Source organism: Schistocerca serialis, chromosome 4 (assembly GCF_023864345.2).
Source record: "Schistocerca serialis cubense isolate TAMUIC-IGC-003099 chromosome 4, iqSchSeri2.2, whole genome shotgun sequence".
Taxonomy (NCBI): Eukaryota; Metazoa; Arthropoda; class Insecta; order Orthoptera; family Acrididae; genus Schistocerca; species Schistocerca serialis.
Window position 1 is genome coordinate 615,264,487 of NC_064641.1, and position 17,495 is coordinate 615,281,981.

A 17,495-nucleotide genomic window follows, 5' to 3' on the forward strand; every position below is an offset into this window, starting at 1 on the left:
AGCCTGACACTCGCCGGAAAATGGGGGTGGAGCAGCGAGGCAACATCAAGTTTTGTGCTAAGTTTTGTATCTGTGGGTGAGAAGTCGTCAAATTCGACCCAAATACCGAGAGGTAAGTTCATGGTCGCTCCTCCAAGACAACGCCCCAGCCCACAAAGCGATGATCGTGGGCGAATTTTTGGCCAGCAAACGGATCACAGTCCTGGATCACTCGCCCTATTCGCCGGATTTGGCCACAGCCAACTTCCAGTAATTCCACAGATTGGAGTCAGAAATGTAAGGACACTGTTACGAAGCAATTAGTGACATCGAAAAAATTTATACTCCAATACCACATGCAGTTCCAAAAAACGATTATGACTCTTTTAAACTGATTTCAGCTGTATACTGATTCAAGGGAAGATTACTTTGAAAAAATGCAGGATTTTGTGAACATAATCCATGACTTTTATGTTTCGTAGCCATAGTCGTAACGGAACTGGGATACGTTGTGTATTGTTGTAACATTACGACATATAAGAGAGAAAATAAATACTTTCCGTACATACAGGTTTCCCATAGAGAAAATCATGTCACTTAAAGTATATCTGCCTGTAATAATGTCATAGAGATGGGTAGCATACTCTTATGGTGATATGAGTACGTGTGTGTGTGTGTGTGTGTGTGTGTGTGTGTGTGTGTGTGTGGCGCACACGTGGCTGCCGCGGATAACAAGTGCAGCTGGGGCGAATACCACCCGTGTGCTGGGGGCAGTCCTGCGGAATGGCCATTTCTGGCGCAAATTATATGTACCTCTCTGAGGTTACAGTGTTTTTTCCGTTGTAATTGGTGTATATCGAAATGATCAAAAGAGTCGTGTCCCCTTCCCAGCAGCGCGCGCGTTTAGCCCACCTCATTCCTGCAGCGATAACTAGCGGCGGGGGGAGGAACAAAACATAAAATTCCGGCGGGCCCTCCTGCCAGATAATAATTGAGAACGCCGCGTGCATCACAGGGCTTGCCAGGCCGGCTCCGCCGCGGGCGCAGCGTCCACTCGCCGCTTCCAACTCATCTTCCGTTTATTATTATTTCCCCGCGTTCGTATGAAATTCGTCTGCCAGGGCTGTCCGTGACATTTAAATTTGTTCTCTGCGGCAACCCAGCAGATAATAGCAAGGATAATTCGGTCCGCTCCATTTGCTTTTAATTTTTTTTTTCCTCCGGAAGTCGATTGCACAGACAATCTCATAGCATTCGGTAGCAATAGGCAGGTTTTCGGTGGAAGTAACACGCTAATATATTGCTAAAAGTACTGTAACGGGTTAGCATTTCAGTCACTAGAAACGAAGCACCTACACGAAAAATATCTTCTGAATGAGGTACCGTTTTACGTTGATTTAAGTGCAACGTCACCACGTACTTTGCTAGATTCTCATAATGATTTCTGTGATCAACCTTTTAATCACTCTCGTCGATTTTCGAGCCAGGTCACGTAATTCTAGGAAGAGCCATTGACAGGGTAGCCTTCCATAACACCTCTCAAAGCATGTAAAACCCAATAGTACATTTGTCTGCAATTAGCTTTCTTTTTCTTAGGTGAAAATAAAGTTCAAATATTTCTCCATTTCACATTTGAACCCTTATACATTTATGCTAATTTTACCATAACAGTGACTTCCACCAAAACAACGATCGACTTGCTCTTTGTATTTAAACTGGTACTGTTCTAGATTATTTTTGAGCCATATTGTTCCCATGAGGATTGAAACAGTGCAGCTCCGAATAATGATTTTACTAAGTCAGGACTGTCTTGTTTTTTAGTACTTGCGAAATCTAATGGATGTTGCAAATCATATGTATCAAAATTTTACACAGTGGAGAATTACAAACTTCACATTTTCTGATGGGGAACCCAACGTGAGGATGAATATTTCAACCAGTATGCCTTCCTGAATGAGCAATGTGTTAGAGTAATGTATTCTTAAACTTTTTATGTACATCGATATTGGAGGCTGTATCTTGAAAGCTAATGAACAGAAGTATGCAACTTGTCCGAAGTGGAGCTTACCACTGTTCACATCTCAAAACTGCTTGTCGAAAATGGAGTGTTACTCATGACATGAACTTGAAGACCTGTAATAAATGTAAGTTATTGCAGAGCGTACTGATGGGAGAACCGAAAGAAATGACACAAAAAAGAGATCTGCAACAGGATCACGGCAATTGTAAGAAAGTTATTTCTTGGGTAGAAACCAAGGAGAAATTCACAATGAGCTGCTCATGTTCTCATGAAAGAATTTCTGGTATACTTGAATTGGCTAAGGACTTTATCTATATAGGATGCGAATTACGTGTGAACGCGACACAGCTACAAAGAAGAAACTAGCTATATATATTTCTAGTTCCTTCTTTGTAGTACGGAAATAGATAGGACTGAAATTTTGTTCATTGCTGTTTCTACGTATTTTCTTGCAACTGAATGATGACTACCATATAGATAAGAAGAGGATCGTACTCAGGCAGCAGATACAATATGTATCAGGACAGTAAATTGATAGTTAAGTACTAGTTTAGTAACGTTTACATCACAATCCATTCTAAACCTAATTTTTTAAGTAGCTTGATCTCGCCATCGGAGTTGCTACATCAGAACGCTCCCAGTTGTCTTCTGAAGGAGGGAAATTCGTACATAAGACCACAAATATGTGTTCACTAGTGAGCAAATAATTCCTAGAAACTAAGAGTTTCAGGGAATGTGCGAAGTGTTAAAACTTGCTGTTGAGTTTTATGTACCTACTACCTGATCACCATGTGTGCCCAGTTAATCTTTTGCCTTATATCAGATAGAAAGAGAAATGAAATATGTAAGTAGGGTAACTGTGAGCATAGTTTATTTATATGTTCCTAAAATTATATACACACACTAACTATAGTACACCAATTACATAGTAAAATGTTTTGGAAATTCAGTGTAGTACAAATGTACAACAAAACTTAGTTATACACAATTATTTTAGTTTCACCTTTTCGACTGGGGAAATGACCAAGATCGTAACCGTTGTGCGCAGCTACGCCTGAAAATTGTGGATGTAGCTGTTTTCGTTTGTTTTACAAGTCATTTCGCACATTCACCACCTTCCCTTTTACACCTTTACCCCAAACCTAACGGCGCTCGTGGTGTGTCACGACAGGAAATATTTCTACAGGTAGTAAGTCTCATACGCACTGAGCAGGAATTGCTGTAGGCGTTCCCGAGCTATGGTCGTCACACAAACACAAACACACACACACACACACACACACACACACACACAACGTCCACTTACTTTATATTGTGTATATATGTAACAAAAAAAGTATCTGCGTAACACAGCAAATGTCAACAGTGTGAATTCACTGGATGCAATGGAAGAACAGAACGACGATGTGCTGAGATGTTTCCGCAGCGACGTTCAAAGTACTGCTGCAGCTGTTTGAGGGTTGTTTCATTAATCTGTGTTTTGTGTTATATTTTTTGAAGATTAGATACTACGGTGTTTTGATACTGTTATGAACGCATTTCCACAGGAAGAAGATCATACGTATAACAAAACGATGTGAAAATACTCCCAACATATTTTCCTTGAATTTTGAGTTCACCAACTATGCTATCTGAGCAAGGGTATCTGGACACTTATTCGTGGACATTAATGTTAGTTGTGTCCGTCTTCAAGCATTACGACAGCTTGAACTCTATTGGGGACCCTTTCAACGTACCTCAATTGCTGTAGTGGAACGAAAGCCCATTCTTCTTCAGGAGCCGGAAGCTGAGAAGGTAGTGATACAGTACGTTGGGGTCTGGAGCCTAGTCGATCGTCTGATTCATCACACTGGTGCTCCACTGGTTTCACGTCGGGACTCTGGGCAGCCCAGTTCGTTTCATTGCCTCACAGATACTGCTTTATGACAGGGTTCATCATCATACTGATACAAGTAGTCATCTTCTATGGACTGTTCCTTTGCTGTACACAGCACAATGCAAGAATGGAGACTTCATCGGTATGGACACAATACGGGTACAGCTCAGTTCAGGCATCAGCTGAGTCTATAATCTCACTGCAGCAAGCCAGAAACTCTTTGCAAGACGTGAAGTATGGTGGTTGGACATAGTCACTGATCTAAGATCAAGAGGCCAAAATCCACGGAAAGATGTGCATTGACGGGAAAACAGGACCCCATTCCTCAAGGAAGGCTAGAAAGAAGAAGAAAAAGAATAAGAAGAATCAGAATAAGGTTCAAGTGCCTCTGAGCACTATGGGACTTAACTTCGTAGGTCATCAGTTCCCTAGAACTTAGAATTACTTATACCTAACTAACCTAAGGACATCACACACATCCATGCCCGAGGCACGATTCGAACCTGCGACCGTAGCGGTCGCGCATTTCCAGACTGTAGCGCCTAGAACCACTGGGCCACACCGTCAGACTCAGAATAAGGGCTGCACATCCTATACCGTAACACCACGTACTCAGTACTTCACTGCTGGAAATACACATGATGGCAAATAAGGTTTTCGTCAGGTTTTCGCCAACCGAAAGCTTGCTATTGGATTGCTACAGGGCGCAGAGTGATTTACCACTACAAATCTCCAGTTTCCAACCATCCACTGTCCAGTGGAGTTATTCTTTATATCACCGCAAGTATCGCTTAGCACTGACTACATAGATGTAAAGCTTATGAGGAGATTCTTTATAATTATTTCCCATTCTTTCCAAAACCCTACGCACTCTCATTGTGCTAGCTGGGCTCCTGGAAGCTCTTTGGAATTCATGAGTTATTTCTTTCATTGCTTTCATGTGATTTTTACAGCCACCCTCCGTAATGATCGACGACCCTTGTCCGTTAGTGCATGAGGTCTGCCTGGTCTTATATGTTTTAGATGTGTTTGTTCCTTCGCGTTTCCACTTCAAAATCACATCCTAGCAATCGAATTGAGCAGTTTTAGAAAGGCTGGAACTTGGTTGATGGATTTGTTTCTGAGGAGGCATTCAACGTCTGGTCCACACTGAAAATCACTGAGAACTCCTGACCAATCCATTCTGCTGTTACTGCTACTCTACTAACACAGTGCTCCCTTCCTCCTTTTATAATGATGGGTCCGCCTCTCGTGTTACCAAGTGGTCAATGCCGCGTTACGTAGGGGTGTTCGCATACTTTTCATCAGATAGTGTATATCAAATTTAAAAAAAAGTTTAGGGTGGATGAAGATCCAGGAAGAGATATACAGCACGTGCGTGCAGATACCATTGGTACTGCCTTGGACTACATATTGCAACTGATCCACGTGCGCATCACGTGTAACTATATTCACTTGTCACCTCTTGTCACACTTAACTCCTCTTCTACATATACAGAGTGGGGTAATGTAGTGATTAGCCCTCTAGACTAGCATTCGGGAGATCGATGTTTCAAATCCCCGAATGATCATCCAGATTTAGATTTTCCGTGATTTCCCTAAACTGCTCTAGGCACGTAAAGGGCATGGCCGATTACATTCATCATCGTTTCGCAATCCGAGCTTGTCCTCGGTCCCTAATGACTACTCTGTCGACAGCTCTTTAAACTCTAATTTTTCTTCCTTCCTTCCCACTTTCCTTCCTTTTCTTCCAGAGGTACCAGTAATGTTACATCCACACAGAATTTGTTTTCCAGGCTGTGGGTCATCTGTTATTGCAGTATTTCTCAAACTAAAACCCTGTATTATTTATCAAACATAAGCAAATACATCGACAATACTTGTGTAAATTACAGTATTACAACTGAGATATCTGTGGTATTTATCAAAATTATGTAAGCTTCATTAGCAGTACATACACATACAGTAAATGTTCAGATAACGTGTCACAATGTTACTCCCACATCTCGAAGGTCTGTACACACACACACACACACACACACACACACACACACACACACACACACACGCTCGATACAGCTTGATACTTGTACCTTATTTAGGGCAGAGTAAATTGGATGCTAAAATTAAATACTTATGTATCCTTGAACTTTGTATGGTAGGAGACGAGGTACTGGAGGAAGTAAAGCTGTGAGGACGGGTCGTGGTGAGTCGTGCTTAGGTAGCTCAGTCGGTAGAGCACTTACCTGCGAATGAAAAAGTGTTGAGTTCGAGTCTCAGTTCGCCACACAATATTCATCTACCAGGAAGTTATATATCAGCGCACTCTCTGCTGCAGAGTGATAATTTCATTCTGTATTTACATATCTAAATTGTCTGTATTATTTAGAAGATAAACGTGGCACTACTAATCTAATTTACAGGTTTACCCGCACATGACAATAAGCAAAGTTCGGTAATTCTATCACACTTGGTGCAAGTCAAAAAAGGAGCCAAAAAGCAATTATTTCCACATCTGATTCGTTTGTGCTGTTTATAACTGCATAAAACTCATGTTAGCTGAAATAAGACAAACAAATCTGATACTTTTCACAAAAACCACTTTTCTATTATGGCTGGAACATTTACTGATCCGAACTATGGTGGCAAGACTCTCTAAGAAAGTCTGTGACTGTATCTCCTTAATCAAGTACTAAATAACATCAGTATCTATAGAATCCACTGACATTACATTCTTGGAGACTTTAGCGTGACAAACTGTACAGAAAATAACGTGTTTTAGAGAAGACTTTGTGCAATGTCTGGTGTATCTACTTCTTCACAGGTCTCCCATCTTTGAATGGAATAACCAACACTCTGAAACTAATTCGTGGACGCTTACTGTTAGCTGACTACTACTAGTAGGAAGCTTCATATTCTTCATCCATTATAGAGGGTGGTCCCGTCTGTTTTTGAATTGATGTTTTCCAGGTTTTTTATACAGTAGAGTTATTCTGGGAACTTTGTACAATTTACTAGTAGCTGCTGTGATAATATCATTTATTGCAGCTTCCAAACCTTGGAGGAATCAATTTTCTTTGTACTTGAAATCTTCATTCTCTTTTCTTTCTCTCTGTCAAGTTACAGATGGAAAACCGAAAAATTTGAACAAAATAATATGGTGAGCAGGCAAGGCAGTGATAGTTGACTTTCGAAATTCACGAATACATTTGGTGTAAGATTACTGCGAACAGATTGTCCATGCAAACCGTATTCTAGTCATTAAAATAAGTTCCGAATGTGGAGTAAGTATATTATAACAAAACAAATTGAGGAAAAGTGACCGATAAATCCATTTTCTTCCTTTTGATAACAGGCGGCATTGCGGTAACCGATATAAAGAAAGCACACGGTAAATAAATTTCGTATCAAAGAGACAGTACCATCTCCCTTCATAATTTAGTCACTTGGCAGCGACTGCATTGTTGAATAAAATTTTAAGGGCTTATGCTTTGTGACAGTATAGTTTTCCGAGAGTTCGCTTTGGTCTCGTTGACGCAATTAAGCCTCTTCCTCCGTAACGTATTTTCAGCAGAAAGAACTCCCTTTCGCGTCTTCCCATTTTTTTTCCATAGGCTCGAGGGACTTCCAAGTAAAAATCACAGAGAGAGAGGGAAAATAAAATAAAAGAAACCTGCTGCAGATATCATTTCGCAACAGGAACACAGTTACTCGGAAAAGAAATAAAGAAACAAAGTGGAGTAAAAAATGTGTCTGGAAGTAGAAGGAATAGTGAGTTTGTGCAGCGCAAACGTGTTCAGTCACACGCATTTATCTCGATCGCGTATCTCTCATATCTGGTGCTTCCCTTATTTCTGCCGTCGGTTTTGCACGTTATGCATAACAAGGGCAGGAGCATTTCTTTATTCTGCTTTCCTCCGCTCATATCTGCAGCCTCGCTACCCTTTCACAGGCCGCCCTTCGGTGCCCCCCCCCCTCGCCTCACCCTCACCACACACCCTCCCTTAACCTCCCTCCGCCCCCCCCACCCTCCCTACCACCCTACCGCCTTGCAGGAATGCAATGCGTGCCGCCCGGCGGCACGGTCCGGAATATCGAATCCTGGCCCGGTCTACACGGCGATATTACAAAATGTCTGCGCCTCTGCCGTTCCTCCTCCTCAGAGACTCGAAAATATTTAGACAAGGCGACGTCGGGCTGCTCCGCGGCGGAGGCCTTCGACTCGGCTGGCGCCGCCGCCTCCGACAAGACGCCGCCTACTCGGCGAGGGACGCTGGCGAACGCTGTCACCCACGAGAGAGCACCGGAGTGGACGAAATGAGGAATGATACCCAATAACCAGATAATAAGCCTGCTGCCGTGTCCGCCGTACTCTGGACCCCTTGTTTGTCCTCAGAGACGTTCGATACGAGCGACCGGGCGGTTTCTCGTAGCAGCCCATCGCACGTCGGACGTCTTTCCCTATTGCTTAAAGGAAAACCGGAAATATACAGGATGAATATAAAGCAAGGCAACGAGCTTCAAGAGCTGATCCGTTACAGGAAATAGAACAAAATAAGTTTGCATCAACATACGAGGCGGATAGCAATGTGCGGCTGTTTGCTGATGATGCTGTGGTGTACAGGAAGGTGTCGTCGTTGAGTGACTGTAGGAGGATACAAGATGACCTGGACACGATTTGTGATTGGTGTAAAGAATGGCAGCTAACTCTAAATATAGATAAATGTAAATTAATGCAGATGAATAGGTAAAGGATCCCGTAATGTTTGAATACTCCATTAGTAGTTTAGAGCTTGACACAGTCACGTCGATTAAATATTTGGGCGTAACATTGCAGAGCGATATGAAGTGGGACAAGCATGTAATGGCAGTTGTGGGGAAGGTGGATAGTCGTCTTCGGTCCTTTGGTAGAATTTTGGGTAGATGTGGTTCATCTGTAAAGGAGACCCCCTATAAAACACTAATACGACCTATTCTTGAGTACTGCTTGAGCGTTTGGGATCCCTATCAGGTCGGATTGAGGGAGGACACAGAAGGAATTCAGAGGTGGCGGGCTGCTGGATTTGTTACTGGTAGGTTCGATCATCACACGAGTATTATGGAAATGCTTCAAGTACTCCGGTGGGAGTCTCTAGAGGAAAGGAGGCGTTCTTTTCGTGAATCGCTACAGAGGAAATTTAGAGAACCAGCATTTGAGGCTGACTGCAGTACAATTTTACTGCCGCCAACTTACATTTCACGGAAAGACCACAAAAATAAGATAAAATAGATTAGGACTCGTACAGAGGCACATAGGCAGTTATTTTTCCCTCGTTCTGTTTGGGAGTGGAACAGGGAGAGAAAATGCTAGTTTTGGTACGAGATACCCTCCGCCACGCACCGTATGGTGGACTGCGGAGCATGTGTGCAGATGTAGATGAAGTGAATGCAGTTTTGTAATTTTTCGCGTTGTGCCAATTCGAGTCGCACGGTTTCTTCGTCATGTTGGCACATACGTCAGAAAAGTATCAGTACAATGTAAGCCCCATTAGATATTTACACTACTGGCCATTAAAATTGCTACACTGCGAAGATGACGTGCTACAGATGCGAAATTTAACCGACAGGAAGAAGATGCTGTGATATGCAAATGATTAGCTCTTCAGAGCAGTCACACAGGGTTGGCGCCGGTGGCGACACCTACAACGTGCTGACACGAGGAAAGTTTCCAATCGGTTTCTCGTACACAAACAGCAGTTGACCGGCGTTGCCTGGTGTAAGGAGGAGAAATGCGTTCCATCAAGTTGCCGACTTTGATAAAGGTTAGATTGTAGCCTGTCGCGATTGCGTTTCTCGTATTGCGACATTGCTGCTCGCGTTGGTCGAGATCCAATGACTGTTAGCAGAATATGGAACCGGTAGGTTCAGGAGGGTAATGCGGGACGCCGTGCTAGATCCCAACGGCCACGTATCACTAGCAGTCGAGATGACAGGCTCCTTACCCGCATGGCGGTAGCGGATCGTGCAGCCACGTCTCAATGCCTGAGTCAACAGATGGGGACGTTTGCAAGACAACAGCCATCTGCACGAACAGTTGCCACGCGGGATTAGCCAAGCGGTCTAAGTCGGTGCAGTCATGGACTGTGCGGTTGATCCCGGCGGAGGTTCGACCCCCCCTCGGGCATGGGTGTGTGTGTTTGTCCTTAGGATAATTTAGGTTAAGTAGCGAGTAAGCTTAGGGACAGATGACCTTGGCAGATATGTCCCATAAGATTTCACACACATTTGAACACGAACAGTTCGACGACGTTTGCAGCAACATGGACTATCAGTTCGGAGACCGTGGCTGCGGTTACCTTTGACGCAGCATCACAGAGAGGAGCACCTGCGATGGTGTACTTAACGACGAACCTGGGTGCACGAATGGGAAAACGTCATTTTTCGGATGAATCCAGGTTCTGTTTACAGCATCATGATGGTCGCATCCGTGTTTGACGACATCGCGGTGAACGCACATTCGAAGCGTGTATTCGTCATCGCCATACTAGTGTATAATCCGGCGTGATGGTATGGGGTGCCATTGGTTACACGTCCCGGTCACCTCTTGTTCGCAATGACGGCACTTCGAACAGTGGACGTTACATTTCAGATGTGTTACGACCCGTGGTTCTACCCTTCATTCGATCCTTGCGATACCGTACATTTCAGCAGGATAATGCACGACCGCATGTTGCCGGTCCTCTACGGACCTTTCTGGATACAGAAAATGTTCGAGTGCTGCTCTAGCCAGCATGTTCTCCAGATCTCTCACCAATTGAAAACGTCTTGTCAATGGTGGCCGAGCAACTGGCTCGTCACAATACGTCAGTCGCTACTCTTGATGAACTGTGGTATCGTGTTGAAGCTGCATGGGCAGCTGCAGCTGTACACGTCATCCAAGCTCTGTTTGACTCAATGCCCAGGCATATCAAGGCCGTTATTACGGGCAGAAGTGGTTGTTCTGGGTACTGATTTCTCAGGATCTATGGACCCAAATTGCGTGAAAATGCAATCACATGTCAGTTCTAGTGTAATATATTTGTCCAATCAATACCCGTTTATCATCTGCATTTCTTCTTCGTGTATCAATTTTAATAGCCAGTTATCACATGTCAAAAAGACTACATGTGGGGTTTGTGGCGTCCGCTAAATCAGTGGTAATTTAATGATCATATATTTTAAAGTAATTTATTTTCACATAATGTAAGTCAAGAGTAATATTCATCGCTAAATATGCAATCTCGGAAGTTGCTTTGCTTAATTAATCTTCTACAGTACACTGCATTTGAACTAGGACTCTTTTACGAGGGCATGCTGAAAAGTAATGCCTACCATTTTTTTTCAGTATTGGTTCAAGTATTACACGTCGCGAATATTACACGTTCGATTTAGCCCCTTGGCTGACGCGAACTGCAACCGTCTGCCGCTAGAGGGTTGCGAATTGTAGCGTATAACGCGGAGGTGTACCGATGAGTAAGAGATCCTCACAAAACTGAATCCACGAATTCAGAGAGTTCGTCCATACATTCCGCACCCTCTGCTTTAGCGTGAAAACGCCATATCACATACGAGCGCTGCGAAATCTGCAACAATCCGACGTCTTTGGTTCACTGTCGTAGGTCAACCACCACACAGTTCCGACTTCGTCCCATCCGATTTTCATCCGTTTCTTGAAACTTAAAGAACACCTTACAGGACTTCACTCTGGTGGTCACGAAGTGGCGCGAATGGATGTGAGGTTGTACCTCCGTCAACAAAGCCAAACATTCTACAGTGACAGAAACAACAAACTGGTCTCTAACTGGTAGAAATGGCATGGTCTCCTGGGTTACTACTTTGAGACATAAATAAGTAGAGCTTAAGAATAATTATGTAGAAAGTTAATACGGTTAGTCCTACACTCCTGGAAATTGAAATAAGAACACCGTGAATTCATTGTCCCAGGAAGGGGAAACTTTATTGACACATTCCTGGGGTCAGATACATCACATGATCACACTGACAGAACCACAGGCACATAGACACAGGCAACAGAGCATGCACAATGTTGGCACTAGTACAGTGTATATCCACCTTTCGCAGCAATGCAGGCTGCTATTCTCCCATGGAGACGATCGTAGAGATGTTGGATGTAGTCCTGTGGAACGGCTTGCCACGCCATTTCCACCTGGCGCCTCAGTTGGACCAGCGTTCGTGCTGGACGTGCAGACCGCGTGAGACGACGCTTCATCCAGTCCCAAACATGCTCAATGGGGGACAGATCCGGAGATCTTGCTGGCCAGGGTAGTTGACTTACACCTTCTAGAGCACGTTGGGTGGCACGGGATACATGCGGACGTGCATTGTCCTGTTGGAACAGCAAGTTCCCTTGCCGGTCTAAGAATGGTAGAACGATGGGTTCGATGACGGTTTGGATGTACCGTGCACTATTCAGTGTCCCCTCGACGATCACCAGTGGTGTACGGCCAGTGTAGGAGATCGCTCCCCACACCATGATGCCGGGTGTTGGCCCTGTGTGCCTCGGTCGTATGCAGTCCTGATTGTGGCGCTCACCTGCACGGCGCCAAACACGCATACGACCATCATTGGCACCAAGGCAGAAGCGACTCTCATCGCTGAAGACGACACGTCTCCATTCGTCCCTCCATTCACGCCTGTCGCGACACCACTGGAGGCGGGCTGCACGATGTTGGGGCGTGAGCGGAAGACGGCCTAACGGTGTGCGGGACCGTAGCCCAGCTTCATGGAGACGGTTGCGAATGGTCCTCGCCGATACCCCAGGAGCAACAGTGTCCCTAATTTGCTGGGAAGTGGCGGTGCGGTCCCCTACGGCACTGCGTAGGATCCTACGGTCTTGGCGTGCATCCGTGCGTCGCTGCGGTCCGGTCCCAGGTCGACGGGCACGTGCACCTTCCGCCGATCACTGGCGACAACATCGATGTACTGTGGAGACCTCACGCCCCACGTGTTGAGCAATTCGGCGGTACGTCCACCCGGCCTCCCGCATGCCCACTATACGCCCTCGCTCAAAGTCCGTCAACTGCACATACGGTTCACGTCCACGCTGTCGCGGCATGCTACCAGTGTTAAAGACTGCGATGGAGCTCCGTATGCCACGGCAAACTGGCTGACACTGACGGCGGCGGTGCACAAATGCTGCACAGCTAGCGCCATTCGACGGCCAACACCGCGGTTCCTGGTGTGTCCGCTGTGCCGTGCGTGTGATCATTGCTTGTACAGCCCTCTCGCAGTGTCCGGAGCAAGTATGGAGGGTCTGACACACCGGTGTCAATGTGTTCTTTTTTCCATTTCCAGGAGTGTATTTAAAAAAGCTTTAAGAGTTTTCGTATAAAATTTTGGCGGCATTAATTTGCAGCCCGCTCTCGTAAGTCTACAATAATGCCCGTCAGTTAGATGACCTGCACTTTTTTTCTCATCGCTAGCAGACTTTGTTGCTTCATTGACCTATGGCAAACTACTGATAGAAGAGGAGCAAGTTCTTCGCATAACCTCTGTGTAACCTTACAGACAACTTCTCTGGCCCAGTTGTCTTATAACTGTTGAACATTCACTCTTACACTCTTAAACGAACGACAGGATTGATGCACAGAACTTACATTCTTGAATCGATATGTATACACCACATCTACGTTTACATCTACGTGATTACTCTTTTATATGCAATAAAGTGCCTGGCAGAGGGTTCAATGAACCACCTTCTATCTTTCTCTCTACCGTTCCACTCTCAAACGGCACGTGGGAAAAACGAGCACTTAAATTCTTCTGTGAAAGCCCTGATTTCTTTTATTTTATCGTGATGATCATTTCTCCGTATGTAGGTTGGTGCCAGCAGAATGTTTTCGCAATCGGAGGAGAAAACTGGTGAATGATCCCGTCGCAGCGAAAAACTCTTTGTTTTAATGATTGCCACTCCAATTCACGTATCATGTGTGTGGCACTATCTCCCCTATTTCGTGAAAATATAAAACGAGCTGCCCCTCTTTGTACTTTTTCGATGTCATCTGCCAGTCCCATCTGATGCGGATCCCACACCGCACAGCAATATTCCAGAATAGGTCGGACAAGCGTTGTGTAAGCAGTCTCTTCAGTAGACCTGTTGCACCTTCGAAGTGTTCTACCAATGAATCGCAGTCTTTGGTTTGCTCTACCCACAATATTATCTATGTGCTCGTTCCAATTTCGGTTATTTGCAATTGTATTCCTTAAGTATTTAGTTGAATTTACAGCCTTCAGATCTGTGTGACTTATCGCGTAATCGAAACAACTTTGGCGATGGAAAATCAAAACGACTTGAATTTTTTGTCGTCAGAGAAGAAAAGAATTTAACATTTTCGCGGCTATTGATTGCGATGCCTATTTTGAGTGGCCATTACAAGTGACCGAGAAGCTCTAACACAAAAGCGGGAGTGAGTGTATCGGCTATTAATCTCCCCCCACCCCTACTCACCTCACACTTTCCATTACACCCCCACCCCATTCCCCACCCCGTACACTCACACCTTTTCGGCGCTACATACAAATAGAGATTACCTGCCTAATGGACTTCGTAATATGATAATTTGGATCGCATATTCTCCAGCTATGGACTTCTGAAGTTTCGAGCCATTCAATAAATAAACACAGTACCTTCATGAGTAGATGTCAGTTCGATGAAGGCTGAAAAAGAAGCGAGGCTGTGAGAACAGCCCGTTGTTCAGTGTGGTGGTGTTGTGCAATCTTCCGGATCCTCTGATCGACTGGCGTACCGGTAAGAGTCGCGAGTGGGCACTGATTCGCTCGGGTTTATCGCCGTTTGCGAGTGACGAGAAGGCGGGATCAGTGAGGTGGTTGACGAAATGTGTTGGTACGAGGCGGTAGAAGGTGCGAACTGAGGGGCCAGTCTATTGATATGGTGGCCGTTGGGGTCTCTTGTACCGGGAGCCGCATGCACTATAGCGTCCATTGTGGCTAATTTCCGGGTTTTGAAGAGAGAGTGCACCAGCAGTTTTCTGCCTTATGGAATGTTCTCGCAGTGTGCCTCTTGGATGTTGGGAACCGGAATAGTGCTTTGAATGATAGCACCTAGAGTACTAAAGAAGTTGTGGCACGTATTGTGTTTATTCCCTCAGTGAACCTCACCTGAGGAGTCTGAAAGATTAGGTTTTGTTGCAGTATTGTAATCTATTTGAAGCCGTGAGTGTAACTCTGCTGATATGCTTCGTGATTTCTGTTCATGTGTGTATAAGAACTGTTGTACGGGCAGCTGTTCTGATAGAGTCTCCGAGCTATTCTAGGGTTAAAAGAATGTTTACTTACAAATTTAGGCAAAACAGTATACGGAGAACAGAGAGCTGATGCTATATTAGTGTTAAATCAACAGTCAAGATCGCAATAATATTTGTTTATTTACAGGTTTCGGCTAATGTAAAAGCCATCTTCAGAATTCGTGGCCTTGCAAGGGTAGGAACAGCAAGGTTACAAACAGTACTATTATGCAACATTACTGTTTGTAACTTTGCTGTTCCTACCTTTGCAGGGCCGCAAATTATGTAATAGTACTGTTTGTAACTTTGCTGTTCCTACCTTTGCCATCTTGACTGTTCATTTTAACTTAAATGTTTACTTAGATAGGTCACTGGATACAGCGGTAAATTTGTCTTTGAACTGTTCCGCTCCGATTCTGCCGGCGGTACTTAATGTGCACTGGTGTTTCCATTTTTTGTTCCTTAGCTGTAAGTCGTTCCTTATCTGTTGTACGTTTTCAGCAGTGTTGAATCAGTTATTGACGTTTTAAACTAATGTTCTTTTAAATTTTTTTAGAGGGATTTGAATCTTGAGTGTCTGCAACATCAAACTTACCCTTAAATGTTAAGCCTTAAGTTCGTACCAAGCTGGTATTGAATGCATTTGATGTCTGCTGGTAAATGTGCTATTGGTTATCACAAGTCCTTATCCGTTTATATTAGCAATTTTAGTAAAGTAATCGGAACTTCAGATTATAATTAAAAGGCTTAAGCCTTACTTAGCTTAATATTTAATTAATTGATTAGCGCACGTTGCGCTACTTTAAGGGCTTCATTAAATCTTCAGACATGAACACGTGATTGCCTTATCTCTTGACTTTGGTTTCGTAATGTGTATACTATCTATTGACAGCCTTGGTTTCTGAGCCGTGGCATTGGAATTGACGCTGCGCTTGCCCGCATGTACGTACTCCCGCATTTCGTCCTGTGAATGTACCCGAATGGTGTCTCCGGTGGCCGTTAACTGTCGCTGGAGTTTTGATTCTAGTTGCAGCTGCTAAACAAGTTAAGTTTTCCGGATATTCTATTTGACAGGCTGTTGGAAGTAACTGCCTTTTCGAGCTTGCCCCGTCTTGTAATCTAACGCCGGCCGCGGTGGTCTTGCGGTTCTAGGCGCTCCAGTCCGGAGCCGCGCTGCTCCTACGGTCGCAGGTTCGAATCCTGCCTCGGGCATGGATGTGTGTGATGTCCTTAGGTTAGTTAGGTTTAATTTGTTCTAAGTTCTAGGGGACTGATGACCACCGCAGTTGAGTCCCATAGTGCTCAGAGCCATTTTTTTGTAATCTAACGTAACGAATATAAAAACTATCTTCTGTTCTAGAGTTTACGAATATTTACCGTACTTAAGATTTTGAACGTTTACATTCCATCCTTAATCACTGCTCTTGATAGTCAGTTTGGCATAACTTGGTTGCACACTTCTTGCAACTCATTGGAAGATTACCACACTTAAAAGTTATAAATTTCCCCCCTTTCGGATTTTCCAATATTATTGTCCTTATTCGTCTACTAACTGTTTACCTGGCGAATGAATTAATGAAAAGAGCTATAAATAAATTAGAAAATTATTTGAATCCGACTCGGTGAAACTCCTGTAGTGTATCGTTATCCATAATGAAATGCAAGAGCCAGTTTTCGGAATAGGGATCCACTATGCGTAATTTGCCGCGGAATTATTACCAACGTGTGGAATCTTCAGGAGTGTTGACGACGTTTCTTTTCCGAAGAAATTCATACAAAGAAATGTCACTGTGGGGAAGCTGCCATCGCGTGATGCTTATGGTATTCGGAATTTCTATGTTTCGAATGTTTGTAAGATCGGTATCATCCCAGGGAATGCAGCAAATCTTCCCGAAGAATAAACATAAGAATGAAATATTACAATTGACATAAGAAATATATATAAGAATATGAGAATTTAAAAAGTTTGTAACCCCTGAAAATATTACACACACATACAGTATGTAATAAATATATGACATCTATTCTGAAACCCATTTGTAATTTTACAATTAACATAAAGCTCTTCCATACCCTTACTTCATAAGAAATATTCGGGTAGTAACCTTCTACGGGCATGTGTAGATAAATGAAAAATAAAATAAAATAAATAAAAACATTAATCGGGTTTCGAACATGGGGCGCAAAAGTGAGAGGCCGTGACGGTATTCACTGTATCACCATTTCGGCTACACTTATTCCGCGATTAAAGACACCTAAATTACGCCGAAAAACTCTGACCTCGTTTTCTCAGAAACGATGGGGTGTCTACAGACAAGCCGCAGCACGTGTTCACTCC